General features: G+C 38.9%; 1 long non-coding RNA gene across 4 annotated transcripts in view; it reads right to left on the reverse strand.

Moving 5' to 3' along the window:
* LOC121357721 overlaps window positions 1–21,885 on the reverse strand; it is a 40,970-nt gene that overhangs the window by 14,961 nt on the left and 4,124 nt on the right. For all 4 annotated transcript variants that reach the window (XR_005955762.1, XR_005955761.1, XR_005955760.1 and 1 more), the window contains one exon: window positions 1,732–1,810. This is a non-coding gene — a long non-coding RNA (uncharacterized LOC121357721). The remainder of the gene's footprint in view (window positions 1–1,731; window positions 1,811–21,885) is intronic.

The raw sequence follows: 21,885 nt of genomic DNA on the forward strand, positions 1-21,885 counted from the left end.
GGTCTGCATGTGGGGTTCCAAGGAGAGCTTTTATTGAGCTTCTTCCTCAAAAGAGTCTAGGGATGAAGAGCCGCTCAGGCAGGAAAACCAGGGGTTTATATAGGGATCTTGAGGGGCAGGACAGAACACTAGGGCTAATGGGGTAGAAGAAATCAACATACAGTCGCTCTGTATGGGCTCTGGGGGCAATTTTCTTGCTCTCTCTAACCAAAAGGGTTGTAGCTCAGGGGTTGGCCCTCCAGAGGAGTGAAACAGGCTTTCCCTTTGCTGCTTCTCCAGCCCCCACAGAAAGTATCCAAGAAAAAAAGCTAGCAGACATTTGTCAAGCAGAGAACACCAAACTAAGTTTGTATGTCATGCAGAAAGAAAAGTCTATCTGAACAAAACTCATTTAACTATGCAGTATAGGGAATTTATGGAAACAGAAAGAAAATACAGCCTCATTAGCAGTATAGAAAAATAGCGAATACATTTTTTTCATGTTAGGCAAATGCATAGAAATTAATATACTGATACAAGGACAGGATATACAAAAGCAAGGGTAATTAATGTATTTAATAATGATTTGGAGGATGATGTTAATTGAACAATAATTAACTTTGCCAATGAGAAAAATACAGCAACAAATACAAAATGTTCGATGTACACATAGTCTTACTTTTCTCATCTTGTTCTGATGTATGTGCTAGATAAAGGTTAAATACTAGTCACCTTGTTATGATTATTATTTATACCTGTACTCTATTTTTTTTCTCTACAGAAAAATCAATATAAACTATGCCAGAGAAAAGGCTGTATAGGACAAATTTCAGGAGTGTAATTTTTGATTCAATACTCTGCAATTAAAATATTTTAAAGTTATTTTCTACATTTATTACTTCATATAATTTAAATAACTCAAATCCTAGTACATTCCACTACCTCAAACCCATTATACTTCTCTACTTCTCTTTTTATCCTATTTAAGTTTTATCTGGAAAAAAAATAAAAAGAAAAGGTATGAACCCATATCAAAGCAGCTCTAGACAAAAACTAGGGTCTAAACAAAGACTAAAGTAGAGAATGGGAACTTGTTTTTGCTTCGGTGTTATTACTGAATAATTTTTCATTTGCAGTGTAAAAATGAGTAAGATAAGCTAGTTTCATTCCTTTGTCCTTGGGACAGTTGCATGCAGGAATAACTTAAAAAAAAACACTTGGAAGAGATTTAATTGAAAATCAAAGCAAAGCACAGTGAAAGAAAATATTGGTTTAGCTATATAAAAAATATGTATTTGACAGGGCTTTCTGCCCTGCTGCTTTAAAGTTTAGCTTTAAAAAGGAAACTGATCTAACAAATGTATTTGAACAATGTTTCTTAAATCTATGTGGACAATCTCCCTGTGAGTTTACATTTGGAAGAAGAATGAAAATAAGTTCTGTGAAAATAATTGTGTCAATTCTGAAATTGATTGAAAATCAAATGCACTGAAATTATTTCACACTACTGAAGTGGAGGCTAGAGCCTCCTTCTTTCATGAAGAATCAACTTGTCTTGTCATGTCTAAGAGCAGAAAAGGGTCCCTGCTCAGAATGCACCTGTTTTTCCCCTCTGTATAACTCTACATACATAGCCTAACTCAACCCAGCTTTGTAAAATAATTCTGATATTTAAAAACTAGTGTATTCAAGGTAATTCTTACTACAGCTCATCACAGCTTTAATGAGAAATTCCGGGCCTTCCTCACTTACCTGAGCTCAAATAAGTTTCCCAAATGGTCCTTCGATTGAATTTGTACTGTCTTGCTTTAAGACCAATTGCTCAAATATGCTGTGGAAACAAAATCAAAACACTATCAGGAAAAGCAAAAGCTCTTTCACTTTCAATGATTCTTGTTTCAATGGAAACTTTGGTACAGAATAGTACTAAAGCAACCCAAGTATAAGATGAAAACTGCTGGACAGAGAAAAATTGATTCTTTCATCTCTTCAAGGCAACACCCCTTAGGGAATAGGATGAGAGCAGAATGTAAACAGTTTATTACTTGATACTTCAGTCTAATGCAAAGGAGCACTGATGCTGACAAGTCAGCATGCAGCAAACAGTGTCAAACAGCTTACAGTAGCGCAGCAGTCCCTCCACTTGAAGCCATTAACCAATAGAATTATAGATGTGGAGAAACAGAGGTCAATATATAACCTGCTGTTTAATAATGCAGGGTAGAGTGAATAGAACAAGACAGGATTTTTCATTTCTGGAAAAGAATCAAAACAGTGTTAAGTATGGAATTTGAAGTAAATGAAGAAAAACTATTAGTATCTACTGTCAACTGAAAGGAGAGAGGGACCCCTTAACAAAGGAAGCAAACTTGTGTAATGTATTTGGATTTTAATTTGTGACATAACATGGATATTTTAGAAATATTTCTTAAAGTACTAACTTTACTAATAACTGCTAAGGCAGAGGGAATGCTCATAGCAGCTACTATGTCAATTGCTTTGCTCAAGTCGGTAAAGGCAGCTGGAGAAAAGCCTTTCTGTTCTCCATGTTAACGGTACAACACTTTGGCGTTCAGTGAGAATTTATTAACACTTTGCAATCTTTTTAAAATGCACATACTACCCTCACACACAATGCCTGTAGAGGGTATCATGATTCCTTCATTGTTGTGCATTTTAGAGCAGGATTTTACTGTGGTGTAGCAGCAGCACCTATTGCTGCTGGCAGCTCTTGCTGAGCTCCACTGCCTTCCGCTGTTGTGGAACTGCACTTCCACTTCAGGACATCAGCATGCTGGTGACCTCTGAGAGAAATGATATGGCACATATTTAGGTTATATCTTCCATGTTTAATCTTAGTAAGTCACTCTTGCATTGCATCAGCCATTTGATACCCATGGAGTTCTGCCCACTTGGGGGACAAGTATTTTGAAACTGTGTTATGCTGGTTATGCAGCAGTACTTTCTGCACCTTTTCCTATAAAAATCTTCCATATTAAGTGAAGTGGGAAATGGCGTTACAGTTGCTTAAATACAAGTATTGGGCTGGTGTTCTTTAAGAAAGGTAATGGCTGTGTGAACAGCAGAAGTTGTATTCATATGAAATGATATGCTTCCCTTTCTGGAAGGAGGAAAAAGGGGAAAATTCTTTGTCCCCATAGATTAATGGTTGCATGGCTTTCTTTTTGAAAACTTGAGGTTGCTGGGTTACATAATGCTATAGGATGTATGCCTCTAAGGCAAAAGCTATTAAAATAAATTTCCATACAAGAAATTTACTCAGATAAGAAATGTATCTTGATCCTGCAATTCAAATTGCCTAAACTCTTCCACTGATATCTCTTTTTTGCCCATACTCACTTAAAAGTAGTCTTACTCAATATGCAAACTCACTCAGATTTGTATTATAATCTCCAGTATGGTTATCACCAGGGAGTAAAGCTCAATATTATTATAACCTGGAACTTGTACTTTATATGTTCTCTCACATTTTTCCAACAGCAAATGGAGCAAATGGTTCATCCAAATGCTTCAGACAATGCAATATGGCTTTAACCTTGAGCTCACCATATCTGAAGCCGTTGCTCTAATTGAATTTTAAGTATAGAATCTGTATTTATGTGTAAGTTTACAAGTGCAAATTGTTTTCCTCTAAAATGATAAGCAGCATTTGTTCGAGATGAATCTGTTAGATTTCAGGCAACAAACTCCCAGAAAAGAAATAAATTTTTAAATTAATTACTAACAATTTTTTTATTCAATTCATCAAAGTTGAGTTTCAATCCCAGACACACATACATGATTTTTCTCATAGTTCAAAGCTGACTATTTAAACTTCTGGTTCTTCTCAAGTATTCTTATGCAGACATTAACAAAGGCGTCTGAGAGTTTCAAATTATATAAAGGCTTTTTCCTTTTAAACATCAAAGTCTCTTGTTTTACATGTGGTAACACCTGTCAGATATATGCGGAAATGAAGAGCTGAAGCTAAAAATTAGTGGTTGCCTGTAGGGGGAATGATCATAATTTAATTTTATATATTCCTTATATAAAAAATGCAGTGCCAGCATGCAAACCCCAAGTTTGAATCTTCTAAAAAGACAACTAAGCTTAAAGCAACTATTATTCTAATGTTTTGAAACACTTGTAATCTAAAAAAGTGAAAGACAAAATTAAAAGTACTGTGCTAGTTTAGGATGGCATAGAGTTAATTTTCCTCACAGTAGTTAGTGTGGGCCTGTGTTTTGGATTTGTGCTGGAAAGTGTTGATAACACAGGGATGTTTTTGTTATTGCTGGGCAGGCTTGCACTGCACCAAGCCCTTTTCTGCTTCTCACCCTCCCTGCAAGCAGGAGGGGGGTGCACAAGGAGTTGGGAGGGGACACAGCCAGGACAGCTGATCCCAACTGACCAGAGGGATATTCCAGACCACATAACTTCATGCTCTGCATGTAAAGCTGGGGGAGAGGAAAGAAGGTGAGAATGATCAGAATGATGGTGTTTGTTTTCTCAAGCCACTGCTGTGATGCAGCCCTGCTCTCTTGGGCATGGCTGAACACCTGTCCAGCCATGAGAAGGGGTGAATGAATTCCTTGTTTTGCTCTGCTTGTGTGTAATGCTTTTTCTTTCCCTATTAGACTGTCTGTATCTCAACCCATGTCTTGTCTCACTTTTCCAATTGTCTCTTCCCATCCCACTTCATTGTTGGCTGGGGTTAAACTACAACAGTCTAGAAATTCTCTTGGAAGATACTTTACTCAATATCAAAACCCACTATTCTTCAAAGAGAAGTTAACACTCATTTAAGGCAGACATAGTGAAAAAGCATTTTCATTCAGGTGATTATGCTTTTAAATAAAGTATGGAAACAAAATGTCAGTAAATATACACTTAATATGCAAGCACCTGTTACATGTGGAAAATTACATGCAAATCAATGGCCACTGCAAATACGGAAAAAAATATAGGTCTCCTTAAATTATATTTTTAAAAAATAACAGAAATCCTTGTCATTTAATTGTGTGAATATTTGACTTTCATAGCTTAACTGGAGGAAATATCAGTGTAACTTGCTGGACACTGTCTGCCAAAAGTAGAAAATACATTTTTATCCAGTACCTAGCCCCTCTGACGCTACGGGGCACAAATGTGCCCTTGATCTTAAGCACTGGCTGTAAAGGGTACACTATCCCCTGCAGGTGTTGTGGGATATTACACCAACAATTTTCAGAGGGAATATCAAAGAGCTGAAGATTTTCCAGTAATCTTGTAACATTTTGATGACGTATCTCTGAATTTCTCAGCACAATGGACAGACCCCACAAAATAAAACTGTTGGGTCATCTATTGTACTATACATGTATCATATGCCTGCAGCAGCATGACTATGTCAATGATGATATTTCTTTGATAACAGATATTTGAAACACAGACAGAGAAACTGCAAATGGCAGTGTAGAAAATGTATGAATTTCTGCTTTGTATTTGAAACACTTTTGGAGAATATAGCTGTAAAGAAAGGATGGCTGTGAAGAATGGTATTGTGGCCAGATGGATCCATCCAATATCCTTTTTTATAAAAAAAAAAAAGCTGTTTTAATTTGAGTTAATCACAATAGTACTATTCCTTAAAAATATAAAAGGCAATTAAATATAGAATTGCTCCTAGTCCCAAGACTGGTAGCCTTGAGAGGTAGGACAGTATGACAGAAGAATGCAAAAGAAGAGGTCAAGAAGCAAACAAATATGTTCAAAATAATTTCATTGTAAGAAAAGCCCTGTGCTTTGGACAAACAAAAAAAAAGTTTGGACAAAAGGTTGACAATGTATTGATGATTGTAGACCCAGATTTTTGCAGACACTTTATATAGTATCTTCTTTATCTTCAGTTGCTTAGCACAACATTACATTTGTCCATGATACTTTATAATTCCTGTATGAACTGCTAATAGTGCAAGAAGTACTCAGCTGGATTAAAAATTCTCTCTGGCAGACTTTAAAATGGTGTCAGAGGTGCAAGGACACTAAATAGGCCACAGAGATTTCTCTGAAAAAAAACTTTGGTCCAGGATTTTGATATTTTTCTTAATAACTCAGTGGAAGCCAAATCTCTATAAAGCTCTGATCAGAGCTAGCGAATCAACTATATCAAGTTGTTCAGCTGAAATCACTTCCCTGACTAAATGTTTGCATGTCATGTGACATACTCATACTTCTGGTGGTTGTATCAAACTTAAGTATGGAGAGCAAACGAAGTCCCAGATTGTGTTTTAGATTTAGTAATATTTCCAAACTGATAAGGGAAAATAAAAAAGCAGTATTTTGGACCTTCCTTTCCAGGAGGAGGTAGACCTTGCTGGGTAGGCCCATGCAAGCACATTTGGCCTAGAAGCCCTCTGCAATTGCAAAGTTTGGATTTCATTTAGCGATCCTTTTTGGTCCTTCAGTGTCCTTTGTGATGTCTTCTTGGAGTCACTGAGGCCTCATCAGCAAAAAATAAGAGGAAAAGAGGGCAGCAGACGCAAGCAGCACAGATAGTTCACATCAGCAAGGAAGAAAGCACTGTAAACAATACAGTAATGACATCTGAGAAGAGGGGGAAAAAAACCCAAAAAAACCTGCTGTGCTGTATGCACTGCAATAGACCTACCAAGCATCTATGGAAAATGGGATCTGGAGTGGGATTCAGCTTTTGGGTTCTTGCTCTCTTTCTACCTCTTATTTGTTTTCTAGAGAAAGATTAAGCTTTTTAAAAGCTGTAATACAAGGAGACAGTTTGATGTGGTAGAAGGATAGTGGGTTGGGTTTTTTCCTCTTGTATAGATCCCCACTTTAATTCTCTTTGAGTTACTGAATGTAGCAGAAAATAATTTGGTGTTAACCCCTGGCCTATGGTGTTAATTTCTATCATCTGTGAAGATATAAATAAAATGAGATCATCCTAATCAGTTATGTTCAGCTGGTATGTTCACTAATGATATCTCTATCCCAGTCATTACTGAAAGTCCCTTCAAAATGTTTTACAAAATCCTCAGGAAACAGACTACAAATAATAAATACATGTTATGCAAAGAACATGATTGCCTTTTTTGAAAGCACTGTGACATCAGAAAGATGACAGAAGTAGCTAATATATAACCTATACAAGTACACTGAAAATGGTTCGATGAGAATTTTGGAGTGGTTCCACCGGTACAACAAAATGGTTTTGAACATTTAAGGTTGTCTTTCATTTAAGCACAAACTAGGACAGGGCAAAGTTTTTAGAAAACACAGGAGAAATGCAGACAGACTTTAGCTAAAGGTTTCATACAAGAATACCTCCTTGCCTTGTTCACTACCCTGGCAAGGCATTAATCTCATTTAGGCTCATATTGAGATCAAAAGCTTTTACTGGACTCCTGACTTGCCATGGACTTTCAGGACTCTCCAAATCTGTATGAAAAGTCAGAGTTTCTGCCATCTGTCACCTCTCTTTAGCTGGCCTTACCCTGTAGCCTGTCATCTTCTGATGTAGCATCATCTTCTGTGCCAGCTGATGTGGCAGAGACCCACAGGGAGAGTATGATCTTTTCCCCTTAGAGAAAAAGCCACCTCAGGCAGAGCAAAGACGTGCCTTCTCCTTTGTGGCTGAGCCACCCCACTGAACATGCCCATCTGTCAAGATACAGCAGACTCTGAATGAATCAGCAGCTGCACAAATGGCTTAAAAAGAAAAGCTTGCCACCAGAGCAAGAAGCTGTGAGGACTGCAAAACAGTAAGGTGCTCAGGTGTAACTTTCTTGATATGCAAATTGTCTGTCTGTCTTGAAGGATATGAGTACTAAAGACACTGAAGAAATATTTATTAAAGGGTGCACACAATCATATGATACCTTTTGCTGTGTAAAGACTTTTGCTTTTGCTGTTTAAAGACTTTTGTTGCATCACCCACAGCATCCTTCTGTAGAAGTGATCTAACTGTGAGATAAGCTGGTATGTGGTGAGCTGGGTGAAGAAGTGGCTGAAAGGCAGGACTCAAGTGTCACAGCAAATGAGGCAACATCTGGCTGAAGACCTATCACCAGCTGTGCTCCTTAGGGCTCAGTACTAGAGACAGTACTATTCCATACATTTATCAATCATCTGAATGCAGAGGCTGGATGCATCACAAGCAGATTTGCTGGAAAATGCTATTGACTCTCTTGAGGGACAAAAGGCTTTGTAGAAGTACCTAAATAGATTAAACATTGGCTAATCATCACCAGTGTGCAATTTAACAAGTGTCAGATTCTGCATCTGGGAAAGAGTAGCACCAGGCACAAGCCTGAATTGGGAGAGGATTGACAGCAGCTCTGCAGAAAGGGGTCTGAGGGTGCTGGTGGACAGCAAGCTCCACCTCAGTCAGTAGGAGAGCAAACCCCATCCTCGGATGCGTCAGACACAGCACAGCCCAACAGCTGTCAGAGGGGATTGCACAGTGTGTAGTTCTGGCCCCAAAATTTAGGAAGGATGTGAAGGCACTGGGGTGCACCCAGAGGAGAGCAGTGGAACTGGTGGAAGGGCTGGAAGGGCTGTTCAGTGAGAAGCAGCTGAGGAGACTGGGTTTTTCCAGTTTGGAGCAAAGGAGACTGATGGGTGACCTCACTGCTCTCTGCAGCTTCTTAAGGTGGGGAAGTGAAGAGGGAGGTGCTGATGTCTTCTCCCTAGGATCCAGTGACAGGATGCCTGGAAATGGCTCAAAGCTGCACTAGGAAAGGTTCAGACTTGACATTAGGATGCAATTCTTTACTGACAGAATGGTCAGACCCTGCAACAGCCTTTTTAAGGAAGTGGTCAATGCCCCAAGTCTGCCAGTGCTGAACAGGTATTTGCACAATGCCCTTCATAATGCATCTTAAGTTCTGGTGAGCCCTGAGGTGGTCAGAAAATTGGATTGGATGTACATGTTTTCCAACCAAAATACACTCTTCTATTTTGTTCTGTTCCATTCTGTTCTATTCTACTGTATTCTAAATGGGCATTTATGGCAGTTTCATGCATTATTTCCACAAACTGCATAAAGCAGCCTCTAACTTCCCACAGAGAAACAAAAGTTCTCCACCAAGCAACCCATTATTGCACTGGATGTTCACACCCAGGCACTGGTGCCATCAGTTTTGCCCATGATGGTGAATGGTAAATAATATCCTTGTCTTTAATCTTATCTCTTGAGCTTTAACATCTTATTTTCTCTCCTGTTGTGTTGAGGAGGGAAGTGAGAGAGCAGCTGGGTGATCATCTGGCAGCCAGCCAAAGTCAAACCCCACAATTACTGTCTCCAAGTTCCAGACTAAAAATAATTCTTCAAACAGTTTTACTGTTATCAATAAGTTGCCTTCAGCTTTTGCCTGATCCTTGGCAAACTGTGGAGAAAGTAACATTATAATGGCAACACACTAATTGCCGTTCCAGTCAGTGTGAGCTGCAAGGACAGATGATATGTTTGTTCACAAAGGTTATTTTCAGAGCTTGTGAGTAATACATTGCTTGTGAATCAAAAGCTGGGAAATAGTGATAAAACACTGTAAAAGGAAAAAAAAAATTAAAAATCCAGCAATGACTTTAAAATGCTGTCAAATCAAATACAGTGCAGATGAGGAGGGAGAATGGGTTTATAATTTGCTATCTACATACTAATTAAGGCTTGATGTTTTTATAGTCTGAAGCCTTTCATGCTGATAGATCACAAGTTGTGTGTCAAAAAGTAATATAAAATTGTCTGAAGTCTCAAAATAAATCTCTTCAAACTGGAAGCTGTTCTCTTTTCATCTCCACATTATTTCACACACATTGCATCATGAAGTCTTCAGAACATTTAATCCTAATGAAGTTGAATAATCTCAGACATTTTAAGACACTCCAGCATTTTAGGATTTGTCTCAGAGACTGTGTTATTCAGGGAAGCAAGACAGTCCTGAACACTTTACCTCTCTTCCCCCACATGAAGTTCTATGAGTATTAAGATGTGGAACTAAATTAATTCCCAGCCCCCATTATGAGGGCAATGAAGTAAGTAAGTAGATCATGGGAAATGACTGATAAATTTTGTATCCTATTTCTTATTCTGCCACAGATTTCCTATGTGACTATAGACTGCCTTATCCTGTCTGTGCCTCATATTCACCTTCTGTGCCTGTAGATAACAGGTTTTTTCTCTCTTCATGGTAACGTGAATCTGAGTTCATTAATCTTTAGAAGTCACCTTGTCCTGCAAGAGTCACACTTGCTATGCATAGCTCACTCAGTAAACTCAGGAAGGGCTCACATGATTCTTTTTTCTTCTTCCCTGCACTTTTGAAGCCATTGATATTTCAGTGTTGGCTAAGATTTCCAAATGGCCAGGACAGCAGAAAAGCCCTCTCTCCTTCTCTTACTTGTGGCTGTGAGTGCCAGTGCCAACATTAAACCTTTTCCTTAAGCAAAGCTGTTTGAGAACTATGGACACAAAGAAGAGAAGGGGAGGCTTACCTTTTCAATTAACTCCCATAAATAAATACTAGATAACCACTACTGAGGAATACCTTTTCCAATTCATCTATTTGTTACAAAAAGTGCTCTACTGATGTGTATGAAAATTCTTTACACTAAATAGGAAAAGTGGTTTATGTCATGAACAAGGCAAGTCAAATGATGAGCGTACCACATATTGGAATGTCTGATTTGTGAAGAAAAATTGAAATACTTCCATTGACAAAAAATCCAAGTTTCATGGCTTACTGTGTTCCTGTGGTGGTATACCTGTAAGTGGTGCACCAGCTCAAATGAGAAAAAGCAAAGTGAAATTATGCTATTTCACTGTTCTCTTGCATTCAGATCAAAGCTTTAATATGCAGCCTCTGATTTGAATTATATTTTAAAAACTTTAAAGAAAAAGGCTTTTTCCCCTTAACTAGAAATGCTATTCTTCTTAGAAAAAAAGTGCTTTGAATGTGAAATGCACATGCCTTAAGGAAGAAACACAGGATTACTTTGTGCATGACCTATTACTACACCTGAGGACTTGAAGACTTGCAGGTAGGACTAATTGACTAATTGACCAGTAGAGGTTCCCACGGGAGCAGAACTTCCCTAATAATCACGCTTCAACTTGTACTGCAGTATGCACCTCACCTTAGTACTGACAATCCTAAATCTAAACACACAGAAGGCAATGCAGAAAAACAGTAAAGTGACACAGGCCAAGTGCACCTCTATTTTGATCTTTAATCTAGGTTATGGTCCTCTTCTTTTTGAAACCAGAGCTTCATGCAGCTGTTCTTACCAGTCCCTCCATCATTTGTACCTCATTCAACATAACTACACTTCATCCAACTGATACAACTTGATTTCATAATTTCAGTTCTGATAATTTCCAACATCTACTGATAGAGCCTGCACAGAAATTGTCATGATACATCTAAGGCACCTTAGATGTTAAAATAATGTTTTCTTTTCAAAGACTTGTCAGTGCACAATATCTTCTGGAAGATCATAAGGCACTACAGGGCCATTTAAATTATATATTAATTATACTCAAAGTGACTTAGCTCATTTTAAATACATATATAATGACGAAAGCATTTACATGAGTAAAGAACTTCAGTATGAAGATTTACCAGGAAACATAATCGTAACCAACGCAAATTTACATTGAGGTACAAAGTGGAAAATAAGACACAGGAAAAATCAACAGGGAATACAGATTTTTAACAAAAAAATTAACACATATTAGGTACTACTGTCCAAATTAACTGCAGCTGAGAGAGTGCTTCCCAAGCAGTAAAAGAATATTGTATGTGACAAGCAATTTGTGCAATTACTTCTAAATAATCCCACTTTGCAACAAGGCAGTGTGCATGTTTCTGAGAAGAAGATGAATAAAGGCTAAATTTCAGAAGTCATGTCATTCTGAAAAATTAGGTAGCATATGCCCTAGTTCTTGCAAAAAGTGACATGAAGTTATTTTGCTACTGATTTCCTATAACAGCATGACACTTCCTGCAACCACCACAGCCATGCCACACTGATTTTCCCTTGTATTGCAAAATGGAACCATATCTCTCTGAATCCTCTGAATGATATTTGCCTGCAGAGTGGACAGTTTCCTGCAACACATACTGGTAGAAGAGGAATATACTCTATGGATTGCAACAAGAGTATTAAATGTACATTTAGAAGAAAACAGACATTGCCTAGCAGGGTTCAGTTGGGCAAAAGAGTACCTTTTAATTCATATGGAAAGTGAAAGAACAGATTTACTTATTTTCTTAGGTACTTTGATGGTCTGGGTTTGTATGCCCAAGACACACATTCAAAATCTGAGTTAGAGTCAAGGCTAAATGTTTTTCTCAAGTGATCAAGATCTACAATGGACACCAGTTTTCAAGAATCCTCGGAAGCACCTAAAGAACTTTTCAAGGTGTCTGCAACAACCTGAGCAGTTAAAGCAAGAATCACATTTTCTATATAACATTTCAGACAGTTGCTTTGTGGTTTGTTTTATTTTTTTCTTATGAAGAAATCTATATCAACAAGCTAAACTTTTCCTGTTTTAATACTTGGAGAAAAGTTTTTCAGTCATTATTTCTATCACTTACTTCTATCTCACTATTCCTTTAGTCTATATGAAGCCTCACAATCTTTTTTTTTTTTCCTCCACAGATTCTCTCTTGTGTATTTAAATTGGACAAACTGCACAGTACATCTCTGACAGAGAAGTTGAACCTAAGCAGAAAAAGATCAAATCTTTTACAGTGTATTGATGCACAGGCAGGAGAGAGGGCTGTGGCCGTGTTCAATTCCTTGAAAGCATCATTATAGGCTTTCTCCTAGCCTGGGATCCCATTTACCAGGTACATACAGCCAACAGTTAATGCCAGCCAGCTGCATCACAGGCTCTTTTCACTCCATGACCACATGCCAGATATTGTTAGACAAATGCATCCAGAAAGCGAATCAGCAGCCAATTCTGCCAGTCCCACGCGCAGCACAGGAGGTAGCAGCTGTCCACAGCTGTCTCTGTTGGTCCCTACACACTTGAGGCAGTTTTGTGGCAAGGTCTCTCATTTAAACTTCTAGTCCAGGAGTATTGTTGCAGTACATAATTCAGGACTTGACCTTACAACCCAAAGTCCCACAGAGCTATGCTGGACCTTGTACATGCATAAAACCTGATGAGTTGGGAACATCTATCCAACACTCAACAGAGTGCAGTATGGCAACAACTGGAACAGTTCTGTGCTAAGGCAGAGCCTTGATGTCTTCAAACAATCTCTACAGAAACACACTGGTAGGAAAGGTTAAAAGGTGCACATGATATATACAAAGCTTGCTTTGTGCACTTTTTAATTCAACAAGTTTTGTTCTCTATCATCCCTCAACCACGGGACACCATGGAATCCAAAGAGAAATGCATTCTTTTTTTCTAGTTAAGCTAGCTGATGTCATAATACATATCATATGCATTTCCCTGGCATACTGATGGGAAAGATTGTGCATTTCATTCAGTATAGGTCAACTATTTAGCATTATGCAGAAACTGTCCTAACAATAGCATTAATATAATCTGCCAAGGCGCCTCTCATCTTCCCCAGCTTTTTATATTTGCCTGTTAGATATTTCTTTAATTTTAGGGATATGCATTTTGCAGGAGTACTAACATTTAACAGAATTCTTCTTATGGGAGCAAGGTGATGAAACCTTGAGAGGTTACTGAGGGATATGGTTCCTCTGAAATGTTGGTGCTGCAGCTGCTACTTCCAGATAAAGGGCAAGTTTGCCTGTAGGTTTCTGCCAGCAGTAGTTAACACAAATTCTGGCAAAGGCCCCAGTTTCTCTTCAAAGAAAAAGACAGAAGGGAGTTGGCACTGCTCAAAAAATGCTGCTACAAAGAGTACCTTTTCAAAAATATTTCATCAAATTTTGATTATATTTAATATATATACATACATCTGCCAAGGTTTTAAGTTTACACCATCAGCCTAATAGACAGACTCTAACTATGCAGAATAATATGGCAGAATAATATGGTGTGAGTCATCTATTTTCAGCCATTCTATTGTTTGGCTGCTTGAAACAAATATTTATGGGAAGGACAGAGAAGAATAGTCCAGATATGAAAAGAAGATATCATTACCTGAATGATGTTATTAATTTATAAATTTATCATAAAGATTTCTTACAAATTTTCTCTGTAAGTGATTATTCAAGCATCCATTTTAATGGAAAGGTAGCATGGACTATTTACTTCCTATCTTAGAGGCTATCAAGACAGAATCCTCTAATTTTTCCCACCTTTTTTTTTTTTTTAAACCCCAGAGAATGTTACATTGGAAGGTGTTGTTCTCAGAGTTTTATCATCTACTTCTATATTTAAACATCCTATACCTAGAGAGATTGTATTCTCTGTCTGTGCCTGCCTGCAATCTAATTTTCCTACAATGTAATTTTCCTGCTCCTCTTCCTTAGAAGTATATGGCAGAAACAGCAATGGCATGGGTGTGATGTGGTTGATTTGTTTGTTTGCTTGTTCTTAAAAGTACGTGTATGAATCCTGCTTGGTAGCCATCCCCTGAAAAACTTCACAGTTTTTAAAAATTCGTCCCATCTTTTCTAGTGCTTTTAGATTACTTCAATAACATCTAAATTACTGTTCCAGTGCCCAAACACCCTCTGGGTGAAAAAACCTTTTTCTTGTGTCTATTGTAAATTTCCCCTGGTACAACTTCAGGCCATTCTCTTGGGTGCTGTCACTGGGCACCTGAGAGGAGAGATCAGTGTCTGCCCCTTCTCTACCCCTTTGTGAGCATGTTGAAGGCCCCAGTGAGGTCTCCTCGCAGTCTCCTCCAGGATGAACAGAGCAAGTGACCTCAGCTTCTCCTCCTATGCCTTCCCCTCTAGACCACTATCTTCATGACTCCTCTTTGGACACTCTTTAATAGCTTTATAACCTTTGCACATCAATACACCCAAAACTGCCCTCAGGACTCGAGGGGAGGCCACCCCATCCCAGAGCAGAGCAGGACAATCCCCTCCCTTTCCCATCTGGTGATGTGGTGCCTGATGCCCCTAGGACACACTTGGCCCTCCTGGTTGCCAGGGCACTGCTGGCTCACATCCAGTTTGCCATTGACCAGGACACCCAAGTCCCTCTCCTCAGTGCTGCTCTCCAGCCTCTCATTCTTCAGTCTGTCTGTACAGCCAGGGTTGCCCCATCCCAGGTCTAGAACCCAGTACTTGTCGTTGTTAAATTTCACCAAATTGGTGATTGTCCATCTCTCCAATTTGTTGAGGTCTATCCGCAGGGCCTCACCACCTCTGAGGGAGTCAGAAGCTCCTCCCTATTTTGTATCATCTGCAAACTTAGTGTACCTTCAAATCCTTTGTCCAAGTTATTTATGAAGATGTTGAAGAACACAGAACTTAAGATGGAGCCCTGTGGACCCTCACTAGTTACCATTCTTCTGATCTTGCAAGACTCAAACTCCAGCTTGACAATCACAATTTCTACTTTGGAAGCAACTATCATAAATAGTACCAGGTTATCATATTACCAGAAACTAATTTCTCAAGTATGTTAGCAGCCAGGAGCATTGTAGCTATTATGTCCACTTACAAGTTGTACTGACCTTGTACTGACCTTTAATCAAAGCAACAAAAAATAGGTTCTTACACTCATGTGACCCTTTTAAATTAATTATTTGGAATGGTGAAAAAAGCATACATGCATAATAAAGACAGGATTTCCATAAATATATTGAAAATAAGACTAGCCCAAGATTTCTGTTTAAGATAACTTCTATTTTGATTTGTGCTGGTTTATTTACATATGATTTTTCACATAATGCTCCTGTAAAGAAATTTTCTACAAGACAACTGTAATTATTCTGTGAATTAATGAAAGAAATCTAGAGAGAATAATAAGTAAGTTATGTCCTTTTTTTTCTCCTAAGATTGCAGTCCTTTTGTAGCTGCATAAAATTTTAACTTAAATGTGGTGGTTCATAGCTAACCTTGAAATACCTGGATACAAAATGTTTTTAAGTACTGTAAATTCAATGTATGCTCAAAAAGAAAAACTGTGAAATGTAAACATTATAGTGCTGATATTTTTATCTTCATCAATTCATGGAAGGGCAAATCTTAATTGGCAATTTATTAAAAAGAAAAAAAAAAAAAGAAATTAGGAATTTCCTATGTAAGGATTTCTGGAGGCTTGAATGCAAGTGTTGCAATGCCTGAAAATAGATTATTACTACACACTTACTAGAGAATCTTCATGCTGAGAGAGAAGGAAAAATTATGGCAGGTCAGAAGACTGTGAAACGTGTCCTCTCTTCTCCTACCCTCCCTTTAATTATTGTTAGCCTGTCACTTAGGTGCCATGGTATGATGAATAATAAAACAGGATCCAAGCTGCATTTCTCTCCAGGATTTATTCTTCCAAACCAAATACTGCCATCTTCAGGCAGACCATACTTCATGTTTACAAGTCCGAGGGTTTATTCGCTACTGAGGGGGTCATCACCTCAAACAAACAAAAAACTGGTTATTTTGAAGATCTTTCAGATTGATACCTTATAGGAAATAGGGAAGGGAATCTCCAAATTTTGCCTTCTACCTTTGGTTACCACTACTTAAACACAGCTAGATGTTATTTTGGGCAAAACATGAATGAAAATATTCAATTATTTCCCTTGTTGTAATGAGAGATAGACAGTTAAGATTATAGCCATACAAAGACCCTGACTGCTAAAAACTTCCAAGTATACATACTGTGCATTGTCAATACACAGGCAGGTCATTGTGGAAGAAGAATCTAAACTGTTGCAATTCAATGGATTGAAATTATGTGTCATATTTATACTTTTTTCCTTCCTGCAAAGTAGAACTTTAAGGTGACATTTGAGCATCAGATGATTATATCTGCAGAACAAATAAGAAAAGGCAAACTACCCCTGCAAACAGATAATTCAGAGTATATACTACCCAAATATTGATCAGAGTAGTGACATTAATCTTCCTTTTCCTCTTGATGTGCCCTGAAATTGAGATTTAGTCATGAGAATCACAGCTTCCATTCAACCATGAGAATCACATGAAGAATTAAATAATACAGTGGTTGCAATGAGGTCTATGACTTGCAAGATATCAATAAATAAGTAATAAGTTAAGTTGCATTTAAACACTGCTGATTTTGGCCAAGATAGAGTAAATTTTCTTCACAGTGGCCGGTATGGGACTGTTTTTGGGATTTGTGCTCAATACAGAGTTGATATTACAAAGATGTTTTAGTTATTGCTGAGCAGGGATTGCACAGTCAGGGCCCTTTCTGCTTTTCACACTGCCATGCTGGCAAAGTGCCTGGGGGTGTGAGGGTGGCTGGGAGGGAACATAGCCAGGACAGGTGACCCCAGACCGACCAAAGGAATATTCCAGACCATGTGACATCAGGCTCGGTGTATAAAGTGGGGAAAGGAGGGGATGTTTGGACTGATGATGTTTGTCTCCCAAGTCACCATTAGTGTGATGGGTTGTGCTCTGCTGGAAATGGCTGCACACCTGCTCAACAACTGGAAGCAGGAAATTCATTCCTTGGTTTGCTTCGCTTGGGTGCGTGGCTTTTGCTTTCCCTATTAAACTGTCTGCATCTCAATCCATGAGCTTTGTAGCTCTGATCCTTTTCAATTCTCTCCCTGATCCTGTTGGTGGGGCAGTTAGGAACTGTGTCCATGGGGCTGGGTTGCTGGTGGGGTTAAACCATGACAAACACCGAAACATATTTTTTGAAATTTCTTATTAGAGTACAAAATCAGGTACTTCTATTAATTTTTTTTTTTTTTTTCATAATGGGAACTGCTGTTGCTATCTTACTGTACTGGCAGGATACGGTGTTTGATAATACATAAATACTGTACTTAGTGCAAACACAATAGAACACCAGCCAAAAAAAAAATATCAAGAACAGCCAGCTCCTGACTGCCATTTTCAAATAAATATGCAAGTGAGTTAAAATTAGATAACTTTTTATATTCCTTACTATCCTATAAAGGAAAAGGATACTAAATCAGAATTTGACTAGACTCAAATTCTAGATTATATCCTTACGGATTCCATGATGTTTCACTTTTTGCTTGTGCTGTGTCTAAAATTGTAATCTGTGACTAGGTTTGAGCTCTGATTTCAGAGAACTCCTTACCTCATCTCTATGCTGGATATTTCTTCTTTCTTTTCATATGCAGCCTTAGTATTGAGAGAACTTATCCTTTAAAGTATTCCTCAAGTCCTCCAAAGAATCATTTTTTTCCAGAACAGTATCTTTAGCTTTATTATGTAATTCATCAAATATATAATGACTTCAGAAATCTTGCCAACTTTCCCACCAAATCCTCAAAAATACAAACCTCCAATACTGCACAGACTAAGAGCCTCTATTATGTTTTCCCAATAATGGCCATAAGGCATCAGTCCCCTTAAACTGTTTTATTTCTGGGCTTACTGCAAGAGGTAGCCTGTCTTACTGTTTTTCAAATGCATATTTAAAGCAGAGGCTGAAGGAAGTTAACTGCTCTCTCCTTTTTTATCTTTCCTCCCTTCCCCTTTTCCTTACTCTTATGCCTGAAGTTCCTTATCACTGCTCATCCAGTGCAGCACGGTGGACACTCTCTCTCTCTTTATCGTTGTGAGCAACCACATATTCTTCTCTGTGCCAAATTCAGCCAGGAGGAAGGCTATCTTCTCCATCTCCAATACTCCACCTGTGCAGAAGTGAGAATAATCCAGGGACTGGGTTAACCTAATCCAGTATTTTAGCTGACAAGATCTACTCTACACTAACAATACCTTACTGTTCCATATTGGTGCCACTTTTGAGCTTGCTAAAAATTGTAGGTCTTCAGGAATGAAGAACTGAGGAACCTCCATTCATACCCACATAGACCAAGGGCACTATCCAGGTGCCACCCCAGCCAGCAGCTGAACCCCACACAGCCCCTCACTCACTGCTCCCTGTGGGATGGGGGAGAGAATCAGATGGGTAATGCTGAGAAAACTCTTGAGTACAGATAAAAACAGTTTAATAGGTAAATGTACAAGCAAAGCAAAACAAGGAATTTATTCCCTTCCCATGGGCAAGCCATTCCCAGGAAAGCAAGGCTCCATCACATAATGGTGACTTGGGAGGAAAATGCCACCCCTCTGAATGTTCCTCTTGTCTCCCTTCATCTTTCCCCCACTTCACTGCTGAATGTGATGTCATCTGGTCTGGAGTATCCTGCCCCTGCTGAGTCCCATCCCAATTCCTTCCTTGTTCACTGGTAGGATGGAGAGAGAAGCAGAAAAAGCCTTTGGATCTCTGCAAGCCTTTCTCAGCAAAAACCAAAATATCCATGTACTGTTTCAGTCACCAATCAAAACACAGCCCCTTACAAACTACTGTGAAGAAATTTAAGTATATTTCAGCTAAAACAAGCACAAATCGTGAAACAACTAGGATTTTACAAAAGAACTTGAAATCTGTTTCTATACTCAACATGGAAACTCTTATTTCCTTCCATCTATTTCATAATGACATTCCTAACACACCACTTCAAAGCTACTGATGCTAAGCAAGCAAAGCTATGCAAAGGGAATAAACTAAACCACATAGCGTTATAACTTTATAACTCAATGAAACTAATTCTATGTTAAACTTACTTTTTAAGTTAACTAACTACTATCTCTCAACATTGGCAATATGGCCAAAGATTACAGACTCAGTTTTCTAAAGGTCAGTCCTGAAATACAGATGAACTTGCACTTAAAGGGGTATCAGGACTAGATACAACACGGTAACTTAAAAATTTCTTGTGGCCCCTTGCAGCTCAAACTTAAATATCATACCTACCTTGGCTCACCAGTCTTTGTGGCCTATTTAAATATGCACAGAGATAACAATGAAAAGTGTCATAATGTACTGCTATGTGTGTAATAAACCCTTACTATCATAAATGGAGGGGATTTTACTGGTTAATTCCAAGACTACATTGTAGTAGCTTTCAGGCATCTCAGATTACTGGTTTTTTGACTTCTAATTTCATGAAATATAAGTAGTGCTAATGAAGAAATGAACTGTTAGTTACATCTGTCTTCTGACATTATGTAGTGAAGATTTCACAGCTGATATTTGGTCATGTAATATTTCATTCTGCTTTTACTCTACAATAGGTGGTTACTATGCTTGCCTTTCATGAAGCAACAGTGACGCTCAGTGTTAAAACGCTTGCATAGACCGGAAGCACCCTCTGCTTCTCTGTATTTCTCATCATTCATTTAAATCTCATTTAAATTACCATAGTAATTTAAAATTTGTTTAGCTCTTGCAGGTTGTTAGAAAAAAAAAAAAACAGTGTACCATCTTGAAAAATAAGCTAAACTCTCCCTCTATGTTTGTATCTAAAAAGTTATGCCTAGATTATAAAAAAAAAAACCAAAAAACAACAAAACAAAACCCAAAGCTTTGTTATGGTACTTACAAAATTCTGTTTTTGAATGAGATCTTGATTAGACTGGATTGCAAGGTTCAGAAATTGAAGCAGGTGGTGTTTTGGGAGAAGTATGTTTCGACTTCAGATGGAAGGCTGAAAACAATAGAAATAATTTCTCCTTTTGCCTACAGATATTGCAAATCTTGGGGGAACTTTGAAGATCTAGTTGAAGCAGCTAGACATAAATGTGTAGGTTTAGGTAATAAAGACATTTGTGAACAACTGGGATGTGGTAAAGTTTTGCCTCTGGTCACAGCTGGTGAAGCCCTGTCCTGCCCTGCCTGCTGCCCTGACCCCCATGGCACTCTGACAGCATAATTGCCTTGGAACTTGTCTACTACAATGATAAAAATTTTATACATGCAGCAACTTCAGAAATTCTGTAACTTCTGATACACATTATGTCTGCTATTGATGACCCAGTTGTACAAAGCAATTCTTAAGATACCAGCGGCGTAAAAATCTCTTGTTATAACCAGGTGACCACCAGGGGGCGGAGAGAAAGGTTGTGGTCTGCCTGGACTTCAGCAAAGCCTTTGATCTCCCCAGAAAAGCTGCAGCCCAGGGCTTGGACAGGAGCACTCTTTGCTGGGTTAAAAACTGTTTGGATGGCCAGGCCCAGAAAATGGTGGTGAATGGTGCTGGATCTGGCTGGCCTCTTGTCACTGGTGCTATTCCCCAGGATCAGTGCTTGGCCCAGTTCTGTTTAGTATCTTCACTGATGATCTGGATGAGGGGATTGAATCTACCATTAGCAAATTCTTGGACAACACAAATTTGGGCGGGTGTGTTGGTCTGCTACAAGGCAGGAAGTCTCTGCAGAGGGATCTGAAAAGCTGGATTGATGGGTTGAGGCCAGTGGTCTGAGGTTCAACAAGACCACAAAAACCCCTGCATTGCTGCAGGCTGGGTCAGAGCTGCCTGTTTGTAAAGCGTCTGGGGGTGATCGTTGACAGCAGCTGGACATGACCCAGCTGTGCCCATGTGGCCAAGAAGGCCCAAGGACATCTTGGCCTGTGTCAGCAACAATCCCCTCCCAGCAGAACAGGGCAGTGACCATCCTCTTGTGCTGGGCACTGGTGAGACCACACCTCGAGCATTGTGTCCAGCTCTGGGTTCCTCCATTCAAGGAAGGACATTGAGGGGCTGGAGCATGTCCAGACAAGGGAAAAAAGCTGGCAAAGGGTCTTGAGCACAAGTCTGATTACAAGCAGGTGAAGAATATAGGTGCATTTAGCCTGGAAAAAAGGAGGCCTGGGGGGGTACCTCATCTGTCCCTGCAATTCCCTGACCCGAGGCTGTAGCAGGAGGAATCTCTTTTCCAAAGGAACCAGTTACAGGACAAGAGGACATAGTCTTAAGCTGCTTCAGGGGAGATTTAGAC

Source organism: Pyrgilauda ruficollis, unplaced genomic scaffold (assembly GCF_017590135.1).
Source record: "Pyrgilauda ruficollis isolate IOZ18807 unplaced genomic scaffold, ASM1759013v1 scaffold346, whole genome shotgun sequence".
Lineage (NCBI taxonomy): Eukaryota > Metazoa > Chordata > Aves > Passeriformes > Passeridae > Pyrgilauda > Pyrgilauda ruficollis.